The 27,376-nt window shown below is 39.8% G+C and overlaps 1 protein-coding gene across 7 annotated transcripts in view; it reads left to right on the forward strand.

Moving 5' to 3' along the window:
• Window positions 1–27,376, forward strand: part of ATP10B (ATPase phospholipid transporting 10B (putative)) — a 391,956-nt gene that overhangs the window by 40,692 nt on the left and 323,888 nt on the right. For all 7 annotated transcript variants that reach the window (XM_027606553.2, XM_027606554.2, XM_027606555.2 and 4 more), the window contains exon 2: window positions 27,248–27,311. The gene's annotated coding sequence lies outside the window, so the exon portion shown is untranslated. The remainder of the gene's footprint in view (window positions 1–27,247; window positions 27,312–27,376) is intronic.

The raw sequence follows: 27,376 nt of genomic DNA on the forward strand, positions 1-27,376 counted from the left end.
TTGACTCCTCCATGATTGATTAGAAAACTAGACAAAATAAATGAAACAATTCTTTTCAAACAATGAACAAAAGACAGTTTAAGGCTGTAATCCCCAAGAGAAGGGGGAAAAATGAGGCAAGCTTTCCATTGTCCCAATTTCTGCCTATAGGCACTTTCCAGACTACAGAGCAGGGAGGGAGAATCCAAGCATATCACAGCAGACTTGGTGATTTCAGAAGACTGAAATAGGGTGCAGAAAGGTTGAGGTAAAAGGAACTTGGAAGGCCAGTCTACCAGAAAAGAGGAAACTGTACCAAAAAAAAAAAAAAATAGTACCTAGAAAATGTATAGGGTCCTTTTGATTCTGTTGTTGAATATTCAAATGCACATGTATAGGATGATACTATATGAGACCAGCCAAAAGAAAACTTAGATATGCCATGCTGGTCGAGTCACAGGACTCACACAAGCCTAGGAGATGCCCTCATTCTCAAATGCTAGAGTAAGTTTAATCATTGGACCCTGAAGGTGCTCAATAGCAACCCTATAAGACCATACCTTACACATCTGAGTAGGTGGGCTAAGTTAGCACTAGAGTAGAAATAACTTCAGGCTAATTCTAAGGCATCTTAAAGTATGATCCAAAAGATTAATGTGATCTACAAATAACTTACCTGACTGCCAGAACAAAGTCTAATACACCTTAAAGGGAGATGATAGATTCAGATACTCAGAAACAGTATATAAAATTCACAATGTCCAGTATCCAATCAAATGCTACTAGATTTAACAATGAGACATGAAGACATGGCCCATATCCAGGAGAAAAATCAGTAGAAACAGATCCAGAAACCACAGAGATGATGCAATTAGCAGACAAAGACCTTAAACTAGCTGTTATAAATATTCTCAGTGATTTAAAAGGAATTTGAACATAGGAGAGAAATAAGAAATATAAAGAAGAAACAAATGGAACTTTCATGGATGAAAAGTACATTATAAACAAAAAATTCACAAGATGGGATTAATAGGCAATTTGATATTGCAGAAGAAAAGACTGAGCTTAAAGACAAAAGAGTAAAATTACCTGGACTAAAGCAAAGAGAGAAACAAAATAATGGAGGGGAAAAATAGACTCAATGACCTATGAGGCAACAATAAGTAAATTAATTAGAATCCCAGAAGGGAGAGTGGGGAGAAAAATGGTTTTGAAGTAATAGTGTCTAAAAATTTTTCAAAAATGATAACTATAAAACTACAAATCCAACAAGCTCAACAAATCTCATGTAAGATAAACATAAGGAAATAAAAAACACACTGCAGCACATCATAATTAAACTGCTAAAAAGGAGTGATAAACTTAGCAAGAGGAAAAGAGATACATTATCTAGAAGGAACAAAAGTAAGAATTAATAATTATTTATAGAAAACATTGCATAAAGGGAAAATTCTCAAAAAAGCTACTAGAACAGTAAGTAAATTTAGGAAGATCACAAGACATTTATATAAAAGTCACTTGTATTTTTATAAACTGGAAAAAAAATGATTGGGAGTAAAATTTAAAAACCATTTAGCATCCAAAACAATCCCATTAAACAAAATATGTTACCTAGAAAACTCTGCTGAGAGAAAATTTTAAAGACCTAAAAAAATAGGAAGACATACTAAATTCATGGATTGGAAGACTCCATGTTGTTAAGATGTCAATTCTATTGAAATTTGTCTATGTATCCCGTATGATCCTAATGAAAATCCAAGCAGGCTTTATTGTAAAAATTAAAGATGATTCTAAAATGTATATGGAAATGACAAGACCTAACATAGCCAGAGAAACTTTAATGAAGCACAAAGTTAGAAACTTTAATGAAGCACAAAATCAGAGTACTGATTTCTAGAATAATTATAAAATTGTAATAAAAAATGTTGTAATCAAAATAACATTGTATTGACATTCATATGGACATATGGATCAATAGAGCACAATAGAGACACCAGAAAAAGATCATATATGATCAATTGTTTTTTGACAAAGCAGTCAATGTAATTCAACAGGGAAAAGGCAGTCTTTACCACAAATGGTGCTGGAATGCTGGCTATCCATATGAGAAAAACAAGGAACCTTGAAAAATAAACTTGAAAAAAGATGAACTCACACTAGATCCGAATATTAAAGCTAAAACTACAAAACTTCTTAAAACATTCTTTGTCCAGAATGGTAAAGTAAAAAGAAAAAATGCGAAAACAATTTATCAAGAATAAGTTATTAACCAACAAATATCAGAATTCGATGCCAAGAACTTTGGGGAATGGACCTGGCAAAGGCTATAAAGTGCTATCATTCATATGATGAAACGCATAAAAGAAGGCATTGGAATTATGAAAAAGGGAGCAAGACTGTCTCAAAAATGACCAGGAAGATTTTAAAAGAAACAAATAGGACTTATGGACTAAAAGAAATAAAAACACAGTGATTTTTAAAATTAATCGACGTGTTACACAACAGACCCAGGAAATGAAGAAGTAGTAAACTGAAATATAGCTATAAAGAAATTACCCAAAAAACAACTAGAACAGTGAGTTAATGAGATAGAAACTCTGAGGGGGGAAAATAAATGGAGGAGAAGCTGACAGACACAGGAGTGAGAGAAACAAAAAGGGGGGGCCAATCAGAACTATTGCTCTGGTATCTCAGATTAAGTGGAGTGCAACTCAGAGCTGAAAGTCGACTGCACAGAGACCCAGAGTAAAACTGCAGACTGGTAGACAAAGAGAAATCTCAGAAAAACATAAATGATACAGTTTACAAATAAATACAGACTTCTCATTGCAAAAATAGAAGACAAAAAAAATGGTGCTAGAGAAAAATAACTTTTAACCTCAAAGTATATATACAGCTAAGGTAATATTGAAGAGTGAAAAAAAAATAAAGATGTTTTCAGACAAAAACTGAAAGAACTTAACATGAGAGACTCCTGCTAAAATATATGAAAATTTAATAAGAACATATTTGAAGAATATATTTAGCAAGGTTGATTAAATGGACACATAGAGAACCCAGCACCCAAAGTAGACCACAGGTATTCTCTTTTGAGGACAGATATTTATAAAATTGTCAATGTATTCAACATAAAACAAATCTCAAATACTAAAGAATTGGTATAATATTAAACAATTTAATTAGAATCATTAGGTGATTAAGCAATAACAGAAAGATAACTGTTTTTAAATTCTCATATATTTGGAAATATAAAAAACTCTAATAGGTGAAAGAAGAAAGTAGAAATTTTTAAAATATTTAGAACTAAAATATAATGAAAATGCTACATAACAATTTCCAAACCCCATAAGAAAAACTAATGCCTGAAATTCTTATATTATGAAAAAAGAAGACATATTAAGCTAACAAAAGAGCTCACATGTCAGGAGGGAAATAATAAAAATTAGAAAACAGATGAACTAGGAAAAATTGATCAAAAAGTCAATAGGTGGTTCTTTGAAAAGACTTAGTAAACCCTATGTATTTCTGGTAAAGTTGATCAAGGAAAGGAAGAGAAGATACAGTAGAAGTTAAAGAGTGATACAGAATATTATTTACAACTCAAAGTCAATAATTGTGAAGGTTTTAGATTACATGATAAATGTCTTTAGAAATATAATTCATCAAACCTGATTCAAGAAAAAAAAATGCTGAACAATTATTAAAAAGTCTAATATACACAAAAAAGTTCTTAACCACTAAAGAAAAATAATAGTTAAAAAAATATTTGTCTTTCTTCTACCCCCAATCCCTTCTACAAATACCAAAGCAGTTTTTCAGGTCAGTTTGACTATATGTTCAATGAAGATAACATCACTGTTAAACTGTCTTAGAACCGGAAAGAACAGTTCCAATTCATATGTAAAGCTGATATGACCTTGAAGCCAAATCAGACAAGAACAATAAGAAAGAAAAAGTATTGGCCATCTCATAAATGAGCATACCTGAAAAATCTAAAATAATAAAACTGTCAACGGGTTTTGAAAAATCATCTCAAAGGTTAAAAAGTAAGTCAAAGACTTGAAAAAATATTTGAAATTCATATAACCAAGCATTATTATCTAGAGTCAAATAAGAAGGCTTACAAAGCAGCAACGGTAAAAGATAAGCTAATAGAAACAAATGTGCAAGACAGTCTGGTGAGCACTGAGTTTATAGCAGGAAAGGAAATAGACATAATCCCTACCCACAGAATGCCCATAGCCCAGTGAGGGGACAAGAAACAAACAGGTACACAAATCAAGTTGAATACATTTTGTTATGGATTGAATTGTGTCCCCCCAAATTCTTGTGTTGAAGTCCTAACCCCAGTACTTTAGAATGTGAACCTGTTTGGAATTAGGTTCTTTGCAGATATAATGAGTCAAGAGGGGATCATTACGGTGGGCCCTAATCCAATATGACGGGTGTCCTAATAAAAAGGGGGAACTTTGATACTGAGATAGGCATACAGGTGGAACATCATGTAAAGACGAGGGCAGAAGTGAGACTGAAGCTTCTACAAGCCAAGAAATGTGAAAGATTGCCAGAAAACCACCAGAAACTAGGAGAGAGGCTGGAACAGATCCTTCCCTCACAGCCCTCAGAAGAATCAACCCTGTCAACCCCTACGTTTTGGATTTCTAGCCCCCAGAACTGTGAGAAAATAAATTTCTGGTGTTTAAGCTACTCAATTTGTGATAGTTTGTTACAGCATCTGTAACAAACTGATACATACTTTAATCTTAAGACATGAAGAGAATGATAGGTAATGAATTAGAGAACAATGGGGATCTGCCTAGATAAAATAGACAAGAAAACTTTTCCTGGGAATGTCTTATTTAAGCTAACATTGGAAGGATAAGAAAGATGCAGGGAGGCCAGGAGTTTGAGGCAGAATATACCAGAAAGAATGATGTGGCCACCCCAGCTAAGGTAGAGAAAAGATAGTTTACAATTTATTAAAAGAAAACATGATTGTGGGGGGCAGTGGAAGGAGTTGATGATAGAATGTAGGTTATTGGGAAACAGAACATTCAAAATCAAGTTTGTCCTCATATATTTGTGGGTCACCAAGGCCATGGTGAGGATCACCTGAAAACTCTCAGTCATAGACGATTTGCCATCCTCAAGGTATTGTGCTCATGGAAAATATGGTAAAATTGTCATTTCCAGGGATATTAGAATACTACCAGATTCATGAGAATGCCTCCAATCTCAATCTGCCCTCCAAAGTACCTTTCCATCATCTCTGATATTGTCACTATTTGAATATTCTCTGTCCACTCACTGCATCAAAGTATAGCCCATTCTGTTTCTCAAGTGTAACTTAAAAGTACATTTTGAATAAGTAGTATGAGGACATGGCACAAAATTGTAAAGATTAAAAAATTGGTTTACAGTGAACATCGTCTCTCTCCCCTGCTCCCTTCCAAATAGTTTCCCTTCCAGAGGCAATCACTATTACCAGTCAAGTCTATGAATTTATAAACGAACATGAAGATTTTCTTTTTGCAACACAATTGGAGCAATTATACACAGCCTCTGACCTTTGTTTTTGTTTATTTTTTTCTCTTGGAGCTTCCATATCAGTATCTAGAGAATTGTTCATTCTTTTAAAGTAGACATCCGCATAGTTTTCTTTTGTGGTTCTAATTTTTTGCTAGATTCTCTTTTACTGGCCTAAACTCTGGATCTCCATAATTTTTCCTCATCAGTCTTTGCTCTGGATCACTTGAAAACGGAGCTAATTCCACTTGGTCTCTACTGAATTCCCACATGAAATAAGGAAAATTTCCCTGAGGACTGGCACAGAGCTCTGCTGCCATAAACATCTGCAAAAGTCATGGTGAATTCTGGAAGGCAGTATAGAATCTGGTTAAGAAGACAGCCCACGCTCAAATCTGGGCTTTGCCACTTATAGCTAAGTGAGCTTTGACCAGTTACTCCAACCCTCAATTTCTTCAACTGTAAAATAGAAATAATAATAGCACCCATGTAAATTGTGTTGAGTTAATTAAGTGGCATTTGTCAAATGCCTAGCACATGGTAAAAGTTCAATCAATGCTAATGGTTCTTATCTCCATCTTCTCTGGAGAATATAGATCAACCTCCCAGACTTCTCAGGCATTACTCAGAAAGACACACACAGTGAAGGGAAACCTCCCTCTCAGCTTGTATTTCTGCCTTCTGAACCTTGTCCCCTCTCCTCTCAGGGCACACTCCGAATAAGGAAAGATGCCAATGCCCAGTTGCCCTTCAAATTCTACCTCTTGACTTGTTTTCAGATCTTATCCTTACTGGCAATGAGGGCATTTGACCTTGGTCTGTGTCCGAGGAGTGTCGTTTGACCCACAGAATGCCCCCACTTCATTCCTGGGGCCATCTGCTCACATGCATACAGCTGCTAAACACAGAGGAACGAGCAAGACCTCTGGAACACTCAGGGCCACCACAGGCACTGTGTAAGTGCTCTTAAGTGCCTTATATTTCACTGTACTTGGGAGGTTGGCAGGCAGCAAGACAGGTTTCTGGCTCTGGAGAATGTGGGTTAGTCCCAGTGACCCTTCTTGGTGGGTGTGACCCAGTTAGTGTAGTCACCCAGGAAATCTCATGTGTGTTTGCCAGTCCTCAAATCAACAGCATTGCAGGCAGCTTTGGTCCAGCTTCTAAAACAGACAGCGTAAAACCTCAGTGATGATCTAAATGGTTTCTTCAAGAATACTCAGCAAGACTTAAATTTAACAAGATGCTGTTAAATACCAATGATTGTTTAATAAGAATGTATTGAGCTGCCACGTAGGCAACACACATTAATATTATTGCTAAATGATTTTAAGTATAAGCATTTAAATTTTAATATTTCTTATCAAATTGGAGTACTTACATGCAGAATCCTAAATATAATACATAAGCAGTGATATTTAGTCTTTAAAGCTCTTCTTTCTCCAAAAAGGGGAATAAAAACTAATATGTATGCTATGTGGGCCCATACGATATACCAAAAGCTACTCTAAGCACCTTACAAACAATACAGTTAACCTTACAATAACACCATGAGATACTCCTGTTTATATCTCTATTTTATATATAAGGAAACAGAGGCACAGAGTGCATACATGACCCAAGGTTGAACACCCCTAGGTGGAGCGTAATGGAGCCAAGTTTTGAACACAAGTACACTGTATCTGGAGGCGGCATGCTTAACTGCTGATCATACCATCTCCCATATGACGGCAGCCGTGTTCAGTTTTCAAACTCTCTTGTCTAATACTGAAGGGACCTGGGGCTTTGGATCCAGGTGAGCCTGGGTTAGAATCCTGACTCCACACTTACTAGCTGTGTGACTGCGGACTCCTGAGCCTGTTGCATCATCTGGAAAATGTCAGCACTATGCATAATCACATGGTAAGAGAAATGTCGACATTACGCATGCTCACGTGATAAGACAAATGTCAGCACTGCAGCATGCTTACATGGTAATGCATGCAGAGTGCCTTGCACAGGATCTGGCACATAGCAGGAACCCAAGTTCACTCACTGGCCTTATTCATTAAACATTCTCAGTGTACCACCCCTGTGGAAGACACAGGTAATGATGAGCGAAAGCAGTGGTTGATATTCTCATCACACATGACAATCAGACTAAACAGGTGCTGAGAGTACATGCTACTAGGAGGGGACTTTGACGAAGACAAAATGTTTCTCTGAAAAGGTGATGGACACCCGTAACTCTCATCCTTTATAGGTGTAGCTATTTAGCCAGATATGTCTGTCATTATGCATGAACACAGGTATAGGACATTTAATAGGAGTTTTTTGCTGGAACTTTGAGCATTTGAACTCAGGAAGCATCTGAGAATGGTAGGCTGGGTCAGGAACGGTGTCAGAAATTTTATCTCTGTTCTCTGTGAAAACTTCAAGGGGCAGTGTTGAAGGAACATCAGCATTGATCTACTCTAGCAGAACCTCTAACGTACAAGAGATGCTCAGTAAATATTAAAGAAGAACAAATATAAAGCATAGGGAAAATTTTTGAGATTTATATAGTATCTCACATTATCCAGAGCTGTTTACCATTAAAGTAGAGCTCAGTGGTTGAACTACCAGGTTTATATTATTCCACCACATATAAGCCATGTGACCTTGAGTAAGTAAGTTTCTATGCCTCAGGTTACTCCTCTGAAAAATGGGGTAGGTGAGGATTAAGGTAGATAGTGTAAAACACTTAAGCACATTCCCTGGCATGTGGTAATCTTCTTGCCAATATTTATTTTTTTTAAAGATTTTATTTTTTTTTTTTTGACAGAGAGAGAGACAGCCAGAAAGGGAACACAGCAGGGGGAGCAGGAGAGAAAAAAGCAGGCTTCCCGCGTAGCAGGGAGCCCGATGCAGGGCTCGATGCGGGGCTCGATCCCAGGACCGTGGGATCATGACCTGAGCCGAAGGCAGAAGCTTAATGACTGAGCCACCCAGGCGCCCCCTTCATGCCAATATTTAGAGGTCGTGGTCCATGGCAGGTGATGGCATGGCTGTTTAATTTACGTAGCACAACAAAAATGGGTGGTAATAGAATTTTCCTCTTACGTAAAAGGAAGAATTGAAGTTCAGAGGTCTAAGATAGCTTGGCTAGTCAAAGTCAGGTCAGCAGGATCCAAACCCTCTAGGGAAGATGAGCTAACAGAAGCCCTTAGAACAGAAACCTGCCACAGGGAAAGCATTAAAGAAAAAGGCTGCCTCGGGAGCCTGTGCAAAAGCATGAGGTCAACTGGAAGTCATTCCTTCCTTCTGAGCAAGCAGTAGTGCACTTTATGGGGATTCCCAGTTGTTTCTCTCCTTCTTCCTTTTTCTGGAATGAGGTGGAAGATGCAGAATTATGGAACTGGAAACTATTTCTTCTCCTGAACTCAGCAGGAGAAGGATGAAAACCCAGACAAAAGCACACCCCTCCTCTTCTGGGATCCTGCTATAGCAGTGGCTGCAAGTCTGAAACCAAGCTGCCCTCAAATGTGCACACTCAGTGTTCAGGAGGCTGCACTGGGGGCACAGACAGGTACAGCCATGAGCAACCAAAACTGGGCAGGAAGAAGGGGAAAGGATTCAAGCACCCAGACTCTGTGAATTCAGGGCCCCTTGATCTCTGTTTCTGAATTATCTAGGCCAAGTCTTCTCTGCTTCAGGATTTTGTGGTCTGAATAATTCTTTGTTGTGAGGATTGTTCTTTGTATTCATTTTAAGTGTTTAGCAACATTCCTGGTCTCTTCCATTTAGATGTCCGGAGAACTCCCCAGTTGTGACAGTCAAAAGTGCCTCTCGGTATTTCCAAGTGTCTTCTGGGGGACAAGATCACCCTTAGTTGAGAACCATGACTTGAAACGGCCCATGGCTGGAGCTTAAGCATGCTCCTGGCTTTCATTTAGGGGCAGAGTCAAGAGTTCATGGCCTGACATTACCTGAGGAAAAAACCCCGCACCACTAGGCTAGATATTTTTGTTCTGTCTTTGCAAATTGAGGCAAATCAGGAAGCATTGAGCTCCTCCCCTTGTCTAGTGTAGAAGGAAGCAGTCATGAGGTGCTCATCTTCCTTAGCTTATTTTAGGCTTTCTAAGATCTACCTATATTTTTAGGAAATAGTTTCTCAGTACTTGATGTGAAGTAGTATAAACCATGTCTAGAGAGGTGAGCTTAAGGAAAAAGTTGTCGCAAACATCCTTTCCATGCCTCCACCTCCACAGACATGACTGGCAGACACCTAGAAATAGACGGGGACTCTGGCCACTGCTCATCTTGACCATCATGCTTGGCCATAATCCAACAAATATTTCTTGAGCAGTTCTGTGTTAGGCATTGTGCTAGATGAAGTGGAAGGTGCTAAGATGAAGATATTGTTTCTAACTTCAAAGCTTCCAATCTATTTGGAAAGACCATGTGGGCTATGTATCTTCCAGGTTCAAGACCTGAAATTGAAATCCAGAAGTGGACTCTGATTAACTGGTGAACTTGGGGTATATATTGCCAGGGGTCAGGGTAGGTGGTTGGGCTCTTCCTAGGCATTGATCTGCCTTAGAACTTCTGCCTTCCTCACCTGGGTTCCTGTGTGGGTTGGGGGTTCAGGAAAGCAGGATGGTTTGTTCATGCAGCAGTCATTCAACACACATTTACTGAGCACTACTGCGTTCATGACTGTGCTCAAAATGTGAGATGGTGAGCAAAGCATATTCATTTCATTCCCTCGTGGAGTTTATCATCTAATGGGGAAGACAGACCTGAGGCAGAAATGTCAAAACTAATGCTTAATTGCCATTAGTAATAAGAGCTACAAAGGGAAAGATCAGTCATCCCCCTGACTCTCAGCTGCAGTCAGAGACTGAGGGGAAGGGGTGCTATAAGCAGAGGCCAACGGAGCTGTTAATATGAAGGGACTTATGATACATGAGCAAAAGTAGAGAAATGCAGGATCAACAGGACAAAGGGAAGGGGCAGGTTGCAGAGGGGCAGTATCTGCATTTCTATTGGGAAAGAAGCACCATTTTAATTCCCAGTGAGGTTTGTGGCTTTGGAAGTTCCCTGGGCAAGGAATCCATGCTCACAAGGACCCCAGAATCTGGGGTGGTGGGTAAATACATCACCAGTAGATTCCTGGGCTGCAGAAATCAAGGAGGTCAGAGTTGCACCAGTTCATGTGAAACTCTGGGCTGTAACTCTAGGATATTCTGTGGTGTGACCAAGATTTTACGGTGTGAAAGTGAAACTGAGTCAGCAAACTCTGCATTACAAACCTATTTAATAAGAGGCAAAAGAAAGTTCCAGGTTTTGAAGGCCCTACAAGGGCTCTAGATGACAGGGAAGTTTCAGAGCTTTTTAGAAGAGGCAGGTCTTTACCTGAGCCTTGAAATATGAATGTTTTAAATTTGTTTCCTAAGCTGATGTCATCTACCCAAAATAATAATTAGGAAATACTTCTTGCTCAGTATGAGCAAATACTGATAATCAAAGGGAAATGGCCTATCTCTGCTGAATTCAGTGGAGGAAGAAAAGCAAGCAATTGTAGTAGGAGCCAAATCAAATACATGAATAAAGACCACTAAGCAAGATCCAAGATTCTTCTCTGGCAGGAATATATTGCCTATAACTTCATACTTTGTACAAACCCCTGTAGTAAGAGCTCTACGTCACAGTGCTACCCTTGGCAAATGGTGACAGATCAAATCCCAGATCTACCATATTTTCACTGTGTGATAGAGGACAAGTCTCTTAACATCTCTACTTTTCAGTTTTCTCATCTATAAAATAGGAATGGTAATATCTATGTATGGAAGCATGGCTGGGTGCATAGCAAATGCTATGCAATTGTTACTATTATTATCATTATAATTTTTGTTATCAACCTTATTATTATAGGCCAGACTGTTACAGGACTTCATTTAATCCTTATAAAACAGACATTTTTATCATATTTATTTCTAAGATGAGGAAACTGAGATTTAGAAAGATTAAGCAATGAGAAAACTGAGATCTAGAAAGATTAAGCAACTAGGTCACTCACCTGCTAAATTGCAGAGCCAGGATTTAAACCCTGGGTGTTAGACTCCAAGTTCATTCTTTTGACCAATACCCTGCAATGATAGGATTGTAAGAAATAAGGTATATGAAGTGCCAACGAAGATTTTTGACACTGAATAAATGACAACAGCTGTTGACATTTTCATCATTATCAATGACATACAATTTCCTTCTTAAATGAGATAATGACTATACAACATTTGGTTTGATAACTGACACGTTGTTAGTGCTCCAATTCAAAAGTCCTTATTACAGTTGGCAAGGAATGAGGTTTAAATTTCTAATCAGAAAATTTTGCATCCTGAATAGATGAGAATTATAGGTGAACTCATCACTTATAAGGAAGAAGGAAAATTACCTTCTTCCAGACTCTGAGACACTAAGAACTCCAAATCTTATCAAGTTGCATAAAGCTGTGTACTCCAGAACTTTCTGGGGCTTCTTCCCCATTTGACCATTCTTCCCCTCAAGTTATGTGTTTTTCCAGAAACATTAGACAGCCATCACTCATGAATGGTTTAATTCAAGCTGTAATTGGGCACCTGAATCTAGTCATCCATTGATTTTTTTAGGCACATACTGAAAGTTGCGTTCCGAATTAGAAAAAAAAAACACTTCATCCCTTAAATAAGCACTTTTTATAGCAATGTCAGCGAAGCAAACATTAGCATTAATTAACAGTGACTTTGGGATGTGTAATGTTTTCCATTGGCTCTGAAGGGGGCTAGAGGAAGGAGGATAAAGGACAACACAAGTCATCACCACGTGTCTGGGGAAAAAAGCGGCTAAATTCAAAATGCAGAAGTATAATCCTGTTTGTTCAGAAATAGAAGGGAAGTGATTAGAAACCTCAAGTTGGTAATGGTGGAGATGGTTAAACCAGATGACCAATCTCCCAGAGTGACACATGGTACCCATCAGTGGGCAGCTATGTTGCTGAGGGCATAGTAAAGGGTATAAGTCTCTCAGTCTTAAGGAGAGATAGGGTGTTCTGAGCATGAAGACTGTTTTCATTCACTTGATATACCTTTTTAAAATAATCTGAAAAAAAAATCAGTTCTTGTTGCTATTAACACCTTTTCATGGATCTCCATTTCTCTGATAATGAAACTGTCTTTTGCTTGCCCCCTGTATCAGTTTCTTAGGGCGGCTCTAACAAATTACTACATTCGGAGACTTTAAACAACAGAAATGTATTCTCTCACTGTTCTGGAGGCTTGTAGTCTAAAACCCAGATGTGCGAAGGGCCATGCTCTCTCTGAATGCTCTTGGGGAGAATCCTTCCTTGCTTCTTCCCCAGCTTCTGGTGAAGACCAGCAATCCTTGGCCTAGCGGACCTTATAGATGTAACATTGCAATCTCTGCCTCTGTCTTCACACAACAGCATGAACTCACCTTAACCAGCTACATCTACGAAGACTTATTTCCAAATAAGATTACATTCTGAAGTTCTAACTGGACCTGAATTATAGGGAGACACTGTTCAGCCCCGTACATCTCCCTTTTGACTCCCCAGCCTCACCAGCTAAGCTCTAGCCACAGTGGTCTCTCCTCAGTTCTTTGGATCTGTCAAACTCTTTCCCACCTTTGCCCTTTTGAACTTCCGAGTCCTTGCTGCCTGAATGCTCCCCAGGCTACCATCTCTTGACCTTGCTGGCTCCTTCTCACCCTTCATGTCTTGGCTAAAATGTCACCACTTCAAAGAGACCTCCCTTGCCCATCCTGTCTAAGCTTCTCTATTGAATTATTGCTTCCCAGTCTTCACACTTATTTCTTTTCTAGTACTTAGCACTATGTCAATGCTTTTCTTGTTTGTATGTGGATTTTCTTAGTTTTCTCGCTAAAATCTAAGTTTGTCCGCCAGGAGTTCCACCCTGGTTTGTTCCACCATAATTTTTCCCCCAGCACCAATTAAGTCCCATGTCAATAATCAAATGTACTAAATGAATAGTTGTTTATTCAAAAAAAAAACATGTTAGTATCTATTATATGCAAGGCCAGGGTTAAGCACGTGGGGGACATGAAGTATATGAAATATAATTCCTGTCTTCAAAGATCTTAGGCTGGAGGTGAGATCAGAGGTAAACACAAATAATTGTAAAATATGTGTTAAGTTCAAGCAGAGAGGGACTGAAAAAGTGCTGCAGGAAGAACTCAGAGCAAACAGTCTGGCAAAGCTGGCTGTCTCGGGCGTGGAGGGACACAGGTGGGGAGAGACTTGGAAAGTTGCTTTCAGAGCAAAAGGGAGCTGGTATTCATGCAAAAAATGAAAGTAATTCAGGGTGCACACAACCATGGGTAACCTCCAGGGCATTAGGCACATCTGTGGGCCGGACTCAGTGGAGCCAGGTGGAGTAGGTGTCTGAACCCAGCTGCTATGGCAGGCAAAATGTTCAAGAGGAAGATGCAGCAGATGATGCCTTTCTCAGCCAGGGGTTCTGGTGCCCTCTTCCTGAGCCTCTAGAGGCTTGGGAGCCATATGTGTTTAATGAGTTTTGAAGCATACCAGAGACTCAGGGAGAGCTTTTGCTCCCTACCCTTGGGTGCCCCTAGCAGTTGGTTAGGTTCTGCCCCTCTTTTTCCCCTCTAGCTCCCACCCTAAGAAGATTGTGTAAGCTTCAGGTTAAACTAAATCCTGATGCTCCTGAAGCAAATGGCACTCAACCTTTTACTCCAAGAGACGGCTGGCTCAGAAGAGCGCCTTTTCTGCCTTTATTCCTTCTGGACTCCCCTCTGGTCCTCTAGGTATGCTGGGGGTGATACCTGGGTGAAGTGTTCACTCTCAAGATTCCCACTTACTGTAAGAGTCTATAGTCAACAATATGTCAGAGAAGAAGGGAATCACTTGTCAGGCAGTAAATATAAAATGTAATTTTCTCTGCAATTTGCTGGTTAGAATCCAATATCCTTCTGGAGGAAGGAGATCTCTGGGAAGGGCACGTGCAAATGTGAAACAAGGCAATAGTAGTCAGGAACCCTAAGGATGTGACAGTGGGCTTTGTCACGAATACATTTGTGCAAGAATTCATTTAGGAAGTACTGTTTTTGGAGACTGAAAGAGATAATACATTAAAAATGCTCAGCACCAAGGTTGCCACATGGAAAACAACCAGTGATTGTTAGTTGCTGTTCCTATTACTATTGTTACTATTAATGTTTAATATTTTCACATTGCTTGTTAAAGTGGAAATCTCCATAGCAACCAGAACAAGATTGGGCCCTTCTTAACCAGTTGCTGCTATGTTGCCTGAAAGGGCTTGGTATGAGGGTGAAAAGAGGAGATTCCACATGGCTGAAGGTGGCTGGAGGAGAAAGGCCACAGAGAAAGGAGCAAGAGAAAAAAAGGGAAAAATAATAGCTGCCATGGAAAGTGGAATATGAACATTGAATATTTAAAAAGAAGGCTTTGTAGCATGATAAGGATAAGACTGTCTTTCATAGCTCTCCTTATTAGACTATATACATTGATTGATAGATAAAAGTCTATTAGACTATATACATTGATTTCTAGAATGGGCCCGGTAGAGTTACCAGGTATGGTGACATTAAAGACTGGCCTCAATGTAGGCTCTGGGCTAAAGAGACTGAGTGACCCTCAGTCATACCTATAGTACAGGTGAATATTGTATCAGTTTCTTATGGCTGCCATAACAAATTACCACCAATTTAGTAACTTAAAACAATTTATTGTTTTTAATAAAAGAAATTTATTCCTTAACAGTTCTGAAGGCCAGAAATCCAAAATCCAGCTTCCTCTGGGGGTTTAAGGGGGGAGAATTTGTTATTTCCTTCTTCCAGCTCTTCATTGCTCTTGACATTCCTTGACTTGTGGCCTTATCCCTCCAGTCTCTATCTCTGTGGTCACATTGCTTCTCCTCTTTCTACAAATCTCCCTCTGCCTCTCAATTATAAGGATACTTATCACTGGATTTGGGGCCCACCTGAATAATCCAGGATGATCTCATCTCAAGATTAACTGCAAAAACCTTTTATCCAAGTAAGGAAACATTCACAAAATCAAGGAATTGAGTTGTGGATGTATCTTTGTTCATGGTGCGGGATGGGGGGCACTATTCAGCCCACTATGAGTACCCTACCACTCAGAGGTTAAATGACTTTCCAAAGGTCTCAGTGCCAGCAAACAAAGGACGTGGAAGAAATCTCAATATAGAAATCTGAAAAACAGAGAGGGAAATGACTTACTCAAGATAGTACAATGAATACTAAACAGATTCAAGGCTTCTCTCTTCAACAGTCTTCAGTGTTTTTACCCAAAGATAAGAATAATATGGGTATTTTCTATGATATTCAGAAGATATTTTTGTCTGGGTAACTGGAAAATTTTAAGGAAGTTGTTTTTGTTTTGTTTGCTACTGAGGTAATCTGAGACTTAAGGAATCCTTTTCTAATCAAGATTTTAAAAGATAGTTTATAAGAAGATAAAGAAATGAAATGGCCAATGTACCATGCATGTCAGCGTTGAAATGGAAAAGGGAATGATTTTGATATAACATGGCCTCCATCCTTATAATCACCAAAAAACATTCATCTGTTCATACAGTTATTTGTTTATTCCTTCAACAAATTGAAGACCTACCCTGTGCTAGGCAGTGTGTTTGGCTAGGGAGATAATAATGAACAAGATGAATGTATTCCTTTTTTTTTTTTTTGAAAGATTTTATTTATTTATGAGAGAGAGAGAGCACATGAGAGGGGGGAGGGTGAGAGGGAGAAGCAGCCTCCCTGCCGAGCAGGGAGCCCGATGCGAGACTCGATCCAGGCACTCCAGGATCATGACCTGAGCCGAAGGCAGTCTCTTAACCTACTGAGCCACCCAGGCGCCCAAGATGAATGTATTCCTTACCTTTGTGTAATATACTATAATATGGAGAAGACAGGCAACAACAATAATAATAAAACATGAGACTGCTTTTTTGAATTTTGAACACTTCTATGAATAAGACAGAGTGCTATGGGAGAGTCTATTACTGATTATTCTGCTTTAGGTAGAGGAATTAGACAAGGTCTCTGAAATTAAGGTGAAATGCCCTAAAGGGGCCAGTGGGCTTGTTATATTCTTAGAACAGTTGGAAGGCCAGTGTGTCCAGAATTTAGAGATGGTAAGGTGAGTGAAATGAGATTGTAGATGTGGGCTGATGCTACTTTTCGTCTTGCACTCCAGAGGGAAAAAATATAAATAAAACTCAAAGTACAATGAATTGAAGTCTTAGAAGTATGTGTGTTGGGGGAGGAGAGACTTTGCATTTTTTAAATCTCTCAGTGAAGAAAACATTATAGGAGAGCAAGAGTAAAGCAAGAACCTATTAGGAGTCTACAGTACTGGTCTAAGCAGCAGATGGGGGAGGTTTGGACTTTTGTAGTGCCTGTGCATATGGAAATGAGAGGACAGATCTGAGATATCATTAGGAGGTCGATCCTATAAGACTCGGTTAATGTACTAAATGTTGGAAATGATAAAAGATAAGTCAGGAGCAAATGGATGGATGGTGGTGCCATTTACAGAGATGATGGAGAATAAGGAAGGAACAGAATGCTGGGGAGGACAAGTAGAGCCAGATTATGAAGAGTTAGTTGTAGTGCCATGTTAAGTTGGCAAAGCCTATGAAACAGTCAAAGTGGAGATGTCAAGTCAGAAATTGAATACATGAGTTTAGAGCTCAAGGCCATGGTCTAAACTGGAGATACAATTTATGAATCATCAGCCTGTAGATGGTATTTAAGAAAGCCATGAGAGGGGCACCTGGGTGGCTCAGTGGGTTAAGCATCCACCTTCGGCTCAGGTCATGATCCCAGTGTCCTGGGATGGAGCCCTGCATAGGACTCCCTGCTCAGCTCAGCAAGGGGCCTACTTCTCCCTCTGCCCCTCCCCCTGATCATGCTTTCTCTCTCTCTCAAATAAATAAAAATCTTCAAGAAAAAAAAAAAAGCCATGAGAATGGACAAAGTGATCTAAGGAGAGAAGGATCGGGTACTCTTCAGGAAATGGATTGATATCTCATTCTGCCCTGATTTAAGCCTTTTTTTATTTTTAAGATTTATTAGAGAGAGAAAGTGCACATGAGTCGGGGAGGGACAGAGAAAGAGGGAGAGAGAGAATCTCAAGCAGCCTCCCTACTGAACATAAAGCCCAACACAGGGCTTGATCCCAGGACCCTGAGATCATGTTCTGAGGAGAAATCAAGACACTTAGCTGACTGAGCTACTCAGGCACCCCTTAAGCCTGAGTTCTGATCAGTTTTGTACTTTATCCTTTTCTAGCTTATAGATAAATTGCTCTCTTTGCTCTGAGACCTCTAGACCCTCAAAGTTCACATAACTAAAACATAGCAGTACCTACAAATGACTTTGCATACAGAAATCAGAAAATGTCTAAGGACAGCCAGTGGATAAAGGGCTTGGTCATGACTTGTGGTGCAATCCTTCACAAGAATGGAGTTTAACTGGCCACCTGGGGTTCAGATGGCTGTCACCATCATTTCTCCTCCTCCAAAACATTGCATGGATCACATAGATGCAATTTGTACTTGATGAAATGTAATTACATTAAGTAAACAGATTTCTCTCCTGTGGCCAAACTCATGTTTACTATGTAACTGCCTCCTGTTTTCTCAGTGGAGAGAGCCTGACACAGAACTGTCTGCTACCTCTAACTCAATTAGATGTGTTAGATATGGTCAAAATGTGGCTATACAAAATTCAACTCACAGCACGCCTCCTTTAACAACATTTGTTGAGATTAAATAGATTGAGTACTACTCAAGGTAGTTTCTGCCTTTTCCTGTTCATATTCCTGGCTCCTAACTTATGTTAGTGCCTGCCTCAGTATAAGTCAGTCTAAATGGCTGGTGAGTTAACCCTTCATCGCTGACCTCTCCTCCCACCATTTTCTCTTTGACTCTTTATACCCTGCCTACTTTCAAATTCTCAAACACACCAAACTCATTCTGACCTCAGGGCCTTTGCACTTGCAGTTCCCTCTGCCTGGAGTGCTCTTTCCCCATATTTTCATATGACTGGCTTCTTTATTATCAGATTTCAGTTCAAATGTCATCTTCCCTTAGAGGCCTTCTCTGACCACCTGGACTAGAGGAGGCTCTGTTTATTTCTATCCCTACTTTAATATCCATGGCCTGAATTATCTCAAGTTCCTTGTTCATTTATTTGTTTTTTACTTTGTTATCATATCCCTCCCACTCAAACAAAAGCTCCTTGAGGATTAGGTCCTCATCTGTCTCATCCTCCTGTATCCCCAGGCTTAGAAGACACTCACTCAATAAAAATCGGTTTAACAAATACAGGTAACATTATAACTTTTGATTATATGTCAACTGCTCTGCTTAAAGCTTTACACTTACATCAGTATATCCTCAACAAAAACCCTTGTGAGGGGGTGGTTATTATTTTCTCAACATCATATAGCTGGCTGCCAAGAAAGCCAGAAATGAAAGCCAAGCCTGCCTGATATCTAAGCACTTTTTCTTTACTACCACTATGCTCTGTCATACTTTGAGGATGGATGAAATTTATGACAAAATAAGAGAGTGGGAATTTTTTCAATCTTGAACTCCTTTCCACCTTGCTGAAGACACAGTCAGTAAGGTGCCATTCATTCATTCATCCATCCATCCATCCATCCATCCATCCATCCATCCATTCATTCAAGAAATATGTCTTGAGCATCTGTTCTGCTCAACACTGTTAGAGTGATGGGGACTCCCAGACAAAGGGGCTAAAAAGTAGTGTTCATCTCTTTTCTCATTTACCATTCCAATAAATAAGTAGCAAGTACCTACTATGAGCCAGGCATTGTTTTAGTATCTGGTCCAACTAGTGTGTGTCCTTCCAAATTGCCGTGACTACCTGTCCCTCAATGCCTGCCTCCTCTTCTCCCCACCACCTAACCTCCTTGGTTCCACTTCTCTATTGCAAAAAGGTTTATTCCATGTGGCAAAAGAACTGCCACAGTTGGCTCCAAGATTACATCATCCCTGCCTAGTAATAATAAATCAAAGAGTCTCTGTATCTTCCTTTTTCCTAAGTGGTAAATCCTAGAAAAGACTTTTTCAGCTCAGATTTGGGTCATGTTACTTCCCTTGAACCAATCATTATAGCCAGAGGAATACAGTACTCAGAAAAGGCATACCTAGATCACCTGACTCCCTCGTAGTCGGCAACCCCATCAGAATAACACGGTGGGAGCACCAAATAATCAGTTGCCCAGAGAAAGGAATTAATGTAGGACTGATGAAACAGTAGACATTTACTATCTTGATTCTTCTGCTACCCATCACATTCTTAGGAGCAGGGATATTGTCTTTTTCATTCACCACTGTTTTCCCCATGCTGAAGACAGTTTCTAGGACATAAGTCCTGAAAAACTGTCTATTGTATTGATAGGATGAATTAAAAGAAAGACATTATTTGGGGAAAAAACATGATTTGCATTATAACATACTTCACAATGGATTACTAAATGCTACTGTTATACAACACTATTGCTGAGGACTATTGATCTAGGGAGTACGAATTCTAATACTTCTTCTGCATAACCTACCAGGCTTTCTTCATGATTAAATGCAATTAGATTGTGAAAGGGCTTTGAAAAGTATTAAACAACATACAAACACAAGACATTTCATTGTTAATAGCCAGCTAGGAAGTGAATGATCAGCAAAATTGTCTAAATAGGCTCTTAAAGAAGTATGGTAAAAAAAAAAAATGGAATTTTATAAAGTTTCAAATGACAAGAAATGCTTAGGTAGTAAAAGAATTTTCTAAAATGAAGAGTTTGAGAAGAATAAATCAGCAATGTATCTTGGTGCAAAACATTATTTAGGAAGCCTGGACATACTTCTGATTAAAAGATATTTTCAAGAGTAACACCAGCAGAAATAATAAAATGCTAGGCATGAACCTATTCACTTAACTGTTGTAGCTAACCAAAATAAGTGAGCCTGAGCTCTCTCTCACCAGGAGCCCTTGGCTACTTTCAAGGTAGGGCATTATGCACTTGAATTGTATGTTTAGTATTTTAGGTCTCATCATTTAAGCCTAGGTGTCTCCCTCCTAGAAAATGACAAGTGGAAAGGAAGCCAGACATCTGTCCACAGGCCGAGAGACCAATTCCTATCAATCACATGAATGAGTTAAGGCACAAATAAACTGCTGTCAGGGAGACCAAGCCCAACAGCTTAGAGGAGCAAGCCTCTATATCCCTCACAGTCCAAAAGTGGGGAAGTGGTCTAGGGCGGGTAGGCAGCGCCACAAGGTCATTCTGAAACACAGGTTGGCCAGTTAGCTCTGCCATCCTCAACATGTGGCTTCCAAGGAAACTCCTATACTGTTTTCCAGCCAACTGGAAGGAGCCTAAGAAGAAAAGTCCTGACAAGTAGATTTATCTTTATGGAGATGAGTGACAATTTTCAAATAATAGTCCTATTCATATTCCACTGGCCCTAACTTAGTCACATGATCACACATAACCCCAAGGGAGACGGCAGTGAAATAGCCAGTAGGACAGCCATGTATATGAATAGCACTTAGGGTAAGGGAGAGGGGTTATTTCTAGGGAAAGGGGACTGTGGACACTAGGGACTATGATTACAAACTAGGAGTTTTTGCTATGTCATGCATATACTGAGTTTATGCCATGTTTGAGATTTTCAACTATGTATAAGACAATGGCCTGCATTCCAGAAGGCAAGAGATGCAATCATATGTAGCAATAACTGTCACATAAGGTGAAGTGTGACAAGGAACAAATATAAACCTAGTGTTATGAAAGCTTAAGGAAGGAGGGGATTATTTCCCTCTGAGTGAACTTGAGGAAAAATTCTTGGAGGGGGTAAGATTTGAAATGGGCCCTTAAGATTGAATAGAACTACAAATTGGAGTTAGGAAAAAGGGCAGAGAAAGTCAATTATCATATGGTTTCACTTATTTGTGGAACATGAGGAATAGCAAAGAGGACATTAGGAGAAGGAAGGGAAAAATGAAGGGGGGGAAATTGGAGGGGGAGACAAACCATGAGAAACTATGGACTCCGAGAAACAAACTGAGGGTTTTAGAGGGGTGGAGGGTAGGGGGATGGGTTAGCCTGGTGATGGGTATTAATGAGGGCACATATTGCATGGAGCACTGGGTGTTATATGCAAACAATGAATCATGGAACACTACATCAAAAACTAATAATGTATTGTATGGTGGCTAACATAATAAAAAAAAAAAGGAAAAAGGGCTGAGAAGAGGGAGAGCTGGGCCTTTAGTCAGTATGGAGGAAAGAGCATCCTAGCCAGAGTCATTGTCATACCTATGACCTTTTGAGAACCATCCAGCAATGCCCCCCCAAAAAAGAATTATTGAGCAGGGAGCCCGGTGCGGGGCTCGATCCCAGGACCCTGGGATCATGACCTGAGCCGAAGGCAGATACTTAACCAATTGAGCCACCCAGGCGCCCCTACCTCCAGATTTCTTTAAAGCAAAAACAAGCAAACAAAAAACATGTTTAAGCAACTGCTATTTGGAGTTTTATGTCGCATTCAATCATACTAGGTCCTCACTAGAACAAGCAGCTTGCAAACCCCGGCTGATACTATATCAAACTTAACAATGGATGGGGGTTAAATAAAAGTCGGCATATTAGTGCCCTATTGCTACCATACACATTACCACAAACTTGGAGATTTAAAGCAATACAATTTTATTTATCTTACAGTTTTATAAATCAGAAGTCCAACTGGGTCTCACTAAGCTGAAATCAAGGAGTCAACAAGGTGTGTTCCTTTCAGGAGGTTCTTGGTGGAAAATTCATCTCCTTTCTCATTCAGGTGGTTGGCTGAATTTACTTCCCTACAGTTATAGGACTGAGGGCCCCCATTTTTTTTTTTTTTTTGCTAGTTTTTAGCTAAAGACTATTTCCAGCTTCTAGAGCCTACCCACATTCCTTGGCTCATTGTTCCTTCCTCCATCTTCAAACTCACAATGGTGCATTAATCTCTCTCACATTTCATATCTCTCCAAGTCTTCCAACACTGCATATCTCTGCTTGCTTCTTCCACGTTTATGAACCCATGTGATTACATCAGGCCCACCGAGATGATCCAGGATAATGTTTCTTTCTTAAGGTCTGTAACCTTAATTTCAAAAAGTTTCTTTTGCTATGTAATGTAACAAATTGACAAATTCCAGTTATTAGAGCATGGAGCTCTTTCTGGGTCATTATTCTGTCAGCCATAGTCAGAGAATGTGAAGTTCCCTCTGTGTACCCCCCTTCTCCTGTCAATTTAAGATCTTGTTTCAGCTGTCCCCCTCATTTACAGTTGTAATAACCCAAGGGTCCACCTGTATTGGATACCTGGGGTCCTTGGTAGCCTCGACAGTCAGGAATCCTGGCCTCCTCTTAGTCTCAGGAATAATGCAGTATCTTTGCCTGATCTCCAAAAAAAATGGGACAGTACATCAACTAATAAGATGGGCTAGGTTGCAGGCCAAATTTGGTGAACACTGGGAGTTTTTTTTCACGGAGGTATGGACTAATACTAGTGTTTGTCTCTCACTTTCCTTAAGACCTGAAGCTGAAAGAGCCTGAGAAACTCTGAAAACTTACTTAGGTCTGCTGGATGGGTTGCAGAGAGCAAGTTCCTTATAGATTCTTTCAGGTTGGATTTGAGGATAGGATTGGAAATTGGGTGTATTATACCCAAGGCAGTAATTTCAGAGAGAAGAAAAAGAGAACAAATGTCCCTCCAAGAAAATGAAGAGATGGGGTACTATCTAAATTATCTAAGTGGAGCTGGGGAAGTCACCTAATTGGTAGTGCTCTCCTTAAAAACCCATTATGTCTTGAGTTTTTTAATTTTCTTCCTCATGCACTTTGAGGGAGAGAGACACTTCACTGTGAGGTCAATGGAGTGTTAGCTCCAAGAAGACAAAGACCGCATCTGTCCTTTTTTCTTTACTCCCCAGCTCTCAGGGTCCTGTTTTGCCCGGGGTAGTAACAAGTATACATTTGCATGAATAAATGAATGAATGCAATATTAATTAATTGGTGGCCATCCAAGTCTTTTTTCCCACTAGGCAGTGTAGCCTCATGGTTAATAGACTATAAAGTCACTTGGATCCAGGTCCCACCTCGGCCATTTATCCTGCCAGTGGATTCCCTGGGAACTTACCTGAGTCTGTTTCCTTGTCTGTAGCCCATATAAGCAATAATTACTACTTGGCTTTGTGAGGTTTCATTGAGATAATAGATAAAGAGTGCTTAGTAAAGTTCCCAATAGTCAGTGAGTTTTGGCTCTTAATGTTAGTCCAAACTAACATTAACGTTTTGCTAATGCCAAAGTGGTCTCTCCTTGATCATCAAGCTTGCTTTCCAGTCTCCTTCCTGCCTTTGCTTGTGTCAATTATCCTCTCCCTTTAGCATTTTATGCACACATATAAGTATACGTATACACACGTGTACACATGCAAATATCACAGGGGTCAAAACCAATTTAAATGTTATCTTCCCCATGAAACCAACTGTTATCAGAAGTCATCTCTTCACTTTAGAATTCTTGGATACTGATTAAGTCACTTTTGCATTTTTCACACACCAATGCCTAGCACAGTGTCTGTCATATAATAAAGGAACCTAACACCTTTTGAACAGATGGATGGATGGATGGGTGAATGGATGGATGGAAACTTATGTTCTCTGGCAGCTCCACAAGAATTTATTTATTTTTATACCCACCCTGGTTACCCAGCGCCTGACCCACAGTAAGGGCTCACAAAATCTTGATTGGATGGGAATAAAAGGGAAGAAAAATCAGAAAAAGAGAAAATCAAATCAATGCCCACCTGGATCCATTCTCCGTTTAGGGCATCCTGTTGAAAGGAGTTATTGAGGAGAGAAGCAGGGAGTTGACAGCCACTCTCTGGACTCTCTCCCAGGACCTTTTTAGAACAGGAAAGTTAATTATGGAACCAGATTAACAGTTTCTTTTTTGATACAGTCAAAGTAAAACCAGCAGGATGCAATTTAGCTCTTCCCCACTTTCCAAATAGCAGCAAATTTTCATACAAAACAAAGAGACACTTGAATTGCAAATTACTTAGAGAATCAGCTAGCAACCCCAACGGAAGAATATTTCTGCTACTTTCAAAACCAAGCTGTTGCCTTTTCAGGTTTAACCATGTAGTGGGACCTTCACAAAGGCCTGGGCGTCTTGCTGTTTCAACTCCCGGCCAAGTGGGGAGGCGGAGTGATTCACTGAGGCTTACTGAAATGGCACAGTGAGGTCTTTTTGCTGAGAATATTTTTCTCTTTTCCACATTGTCTCTAACTCTCAGATCACTGGTTTCCACCCACAGAATTGGGACTGATGATGTGTTCTCAAATGTCATCTCATCTAAGGGTGGCAAGAGTAAATGCCTACAAGGGCAGGCAGGGTTGTAAATAAATGAAGCAAGTTGTCAGAGTAGGTGTATTTGTCCACTAGGATGTGAGTGAGGACTGGGATGAACCCATCTAATCACCACTGTCGTGGAAGAATGCTAGCCCACTGTCAAGGGTTGCTAGATAGTTCTGACACATCTGTTATCTGGATTCTTAGTTGAAATACTCTTCTTTTTTAGCTGTTGGCAAAAGAAAAAAAATACCATCTATTGGATCTGTTGGCTGGATACAGCTTATAGGCCACCAGTTTACAACTTCTAATCTAGCTCAACTTCCTCTTTTGATAGATGGAAAAATTGAGGTAGGGAGAAAGAAAGCATTTATGAAAGTTCACCAAGTGACAGTCTTCTGACTTCTCATCTTATGCCTAGTGGATTTTACTACATGGCCTCCCTCAAGTCCCTCTCTCCTGCAGGACACAGGGCAGCTATATTTTCACAAGAACATTTAGAAAACTTGTCTTTCTGATTCAAATAAATAAGTCCTATTTTTTACAGAGGATTTGGAGGATGCAGCAAGGATAAGGAAATAATAAAATGAAATCTCACATAATGTGATTTTATTTCTGGAGGGACTGGAGCCGGAGGTGGGAGTCTGGCTAGAAATAGGCTGCTTCCAGACAAGGCCACTGGAGGGCAAGGTGGCATCTCATTTGGGTTAGCCCCTAATAGGTCAAAGGAAAATTAGGACACAGCTTGAAAATGTGTATGCTCACAGTGGCCAGGCAAGTGGCAGAAATGAGTAAAAGGAGGCCAGATGGGAAATAGGGTGAAGGAAGAAAATACATCTAAAGGACTCAGATACCACTCAGATTTGGCCCGTGTCACCTTGTGGCAATGCACACAGTTGACAGTCCTTTTGATTTTTTTCAAGCAAAGCTTGAAACCTAAGTTTTTATGTAAAGTTTCTCAGTGTTTAAATGTAGTTCAAAAAAAGTGTGAGTCAAGCAAAACATAGAGAGGAGTGGGATTTGGGTTGCAGGCTTCCACTTTTTGATCCCTGCTTAGTGACTCACTGCGGGTAGACGAGTCACTGCACAGGTCAGTCTGCTAAGCAGAGAGTTTGCAGTCAGTCTAGTCACAAACCAGCAGACAAGGCTGGCATGTAGATGACAGAGGAAGCAGAGATGATCCAAAGACTTAGTGCAGAAGTCCCCTGGGGGAGAGTGGGCTTCAACCAGAGCCAGCCTGTAGCCTGGACAGATCCTTGGGGAAAAAGATTTGCACAAATCCAAAATTTGGATTTGCACAGTAGGTACTGTGACCTTCTATAATGTGTGTGTGTGTGTGTGTACATGCATATGTGTGTGTGAGTATATGTAACAATCTTTACTTTGCTAAAATAATATAGATTATCTCCCTTGGTAGCCCTGCGGAAGATTCATACATTTTCTCAAAAGCAGAAATGTTAAAGTCAGTAAAGATAGCAATGAGTGTGTCAATTCTTCCCATTTTACTGTAATGAATCACTGAATGAGTAGAGTACAGCAATGGAAGGAGCCCTTGAATTAGAGGTCTTGGACCTCCCCACCTTAACATTTCTCTAAGCCTCCATTTCATACTTTGTAAAGTGAGAATTTTAATACCTGACCCACCTTCCTGTATTACTGAAGATTCTTGACTGGGAGGAACAGAAAACCCAATGAGCTTAGTCAAAAGCATGCATGTATTGGTTCACACAACTGGAAAGTTCAAGCATTTAAATCATAGCTGGATCCAGGTACCCAAATAATATCAAGGCTTGGTATCCCTCACTCAAAACTGCAGTCTTCATTTTCCTTGTTGGAGCTGGAAGCTCCAGCTGTGCTTTCTCACCATTCTAAGTACAGTCAAAAGAGATCTCTGCCCCTGCATTTTCCATGTGAGTTTCAGGACTGACTTTCGTTGGCCTGTATTGGGTCCTATGCTCATTCCTGAACCAATCAATGTGGCAAAGGAAATGAAATGCACTGAGTGGCTGGACCAGTACACATTTCATGGAGCAAGTAGGCATTTAGCTGGAGTCTATGGGAACATTCCAGAGGGTAGCAGATAAAGTAGTAAACTTGATTCCCTGATAGCAATAAACTGTTCTTATTGAAACAACTTCCTGGGAAAATGTCCAGATCTGTGGAGTCTGTTTAAAGCTGGAGCCATGCACCTGGAGAGAAGAAGGCAAAATACTTGATTACTGCCTGATGCCAAAATGAGATTGTAAATTTTGTATATATTTTCTCTCTATGTCTTGCAGGCTTGCCTTGATAAAAGGATTGGAACTGGTGACACCTGTTTCAAAGAAAACAACAGTGTGAATAGTGAGTAGTTTTCCTATTATTCTTTGGATCTAGAATATGGACTGCTCTCTGGTGCCAAGATGAGC

Source organism: Zalophus californianus, chromosome 5, assembly GCF_009762305.2.
Source record: "Zalophus californianus isolate mZalCal1 chromosome 5, mZalCal1.pri.v2, whole genome shotgun sequence".
Taxonomy (NCBI): domain Eukaryota; kingdom Metazoa; phylum Chordata; class Mammalia; order Carnivora; family Otariidae; genus Zalophus; species Zalophus californianus.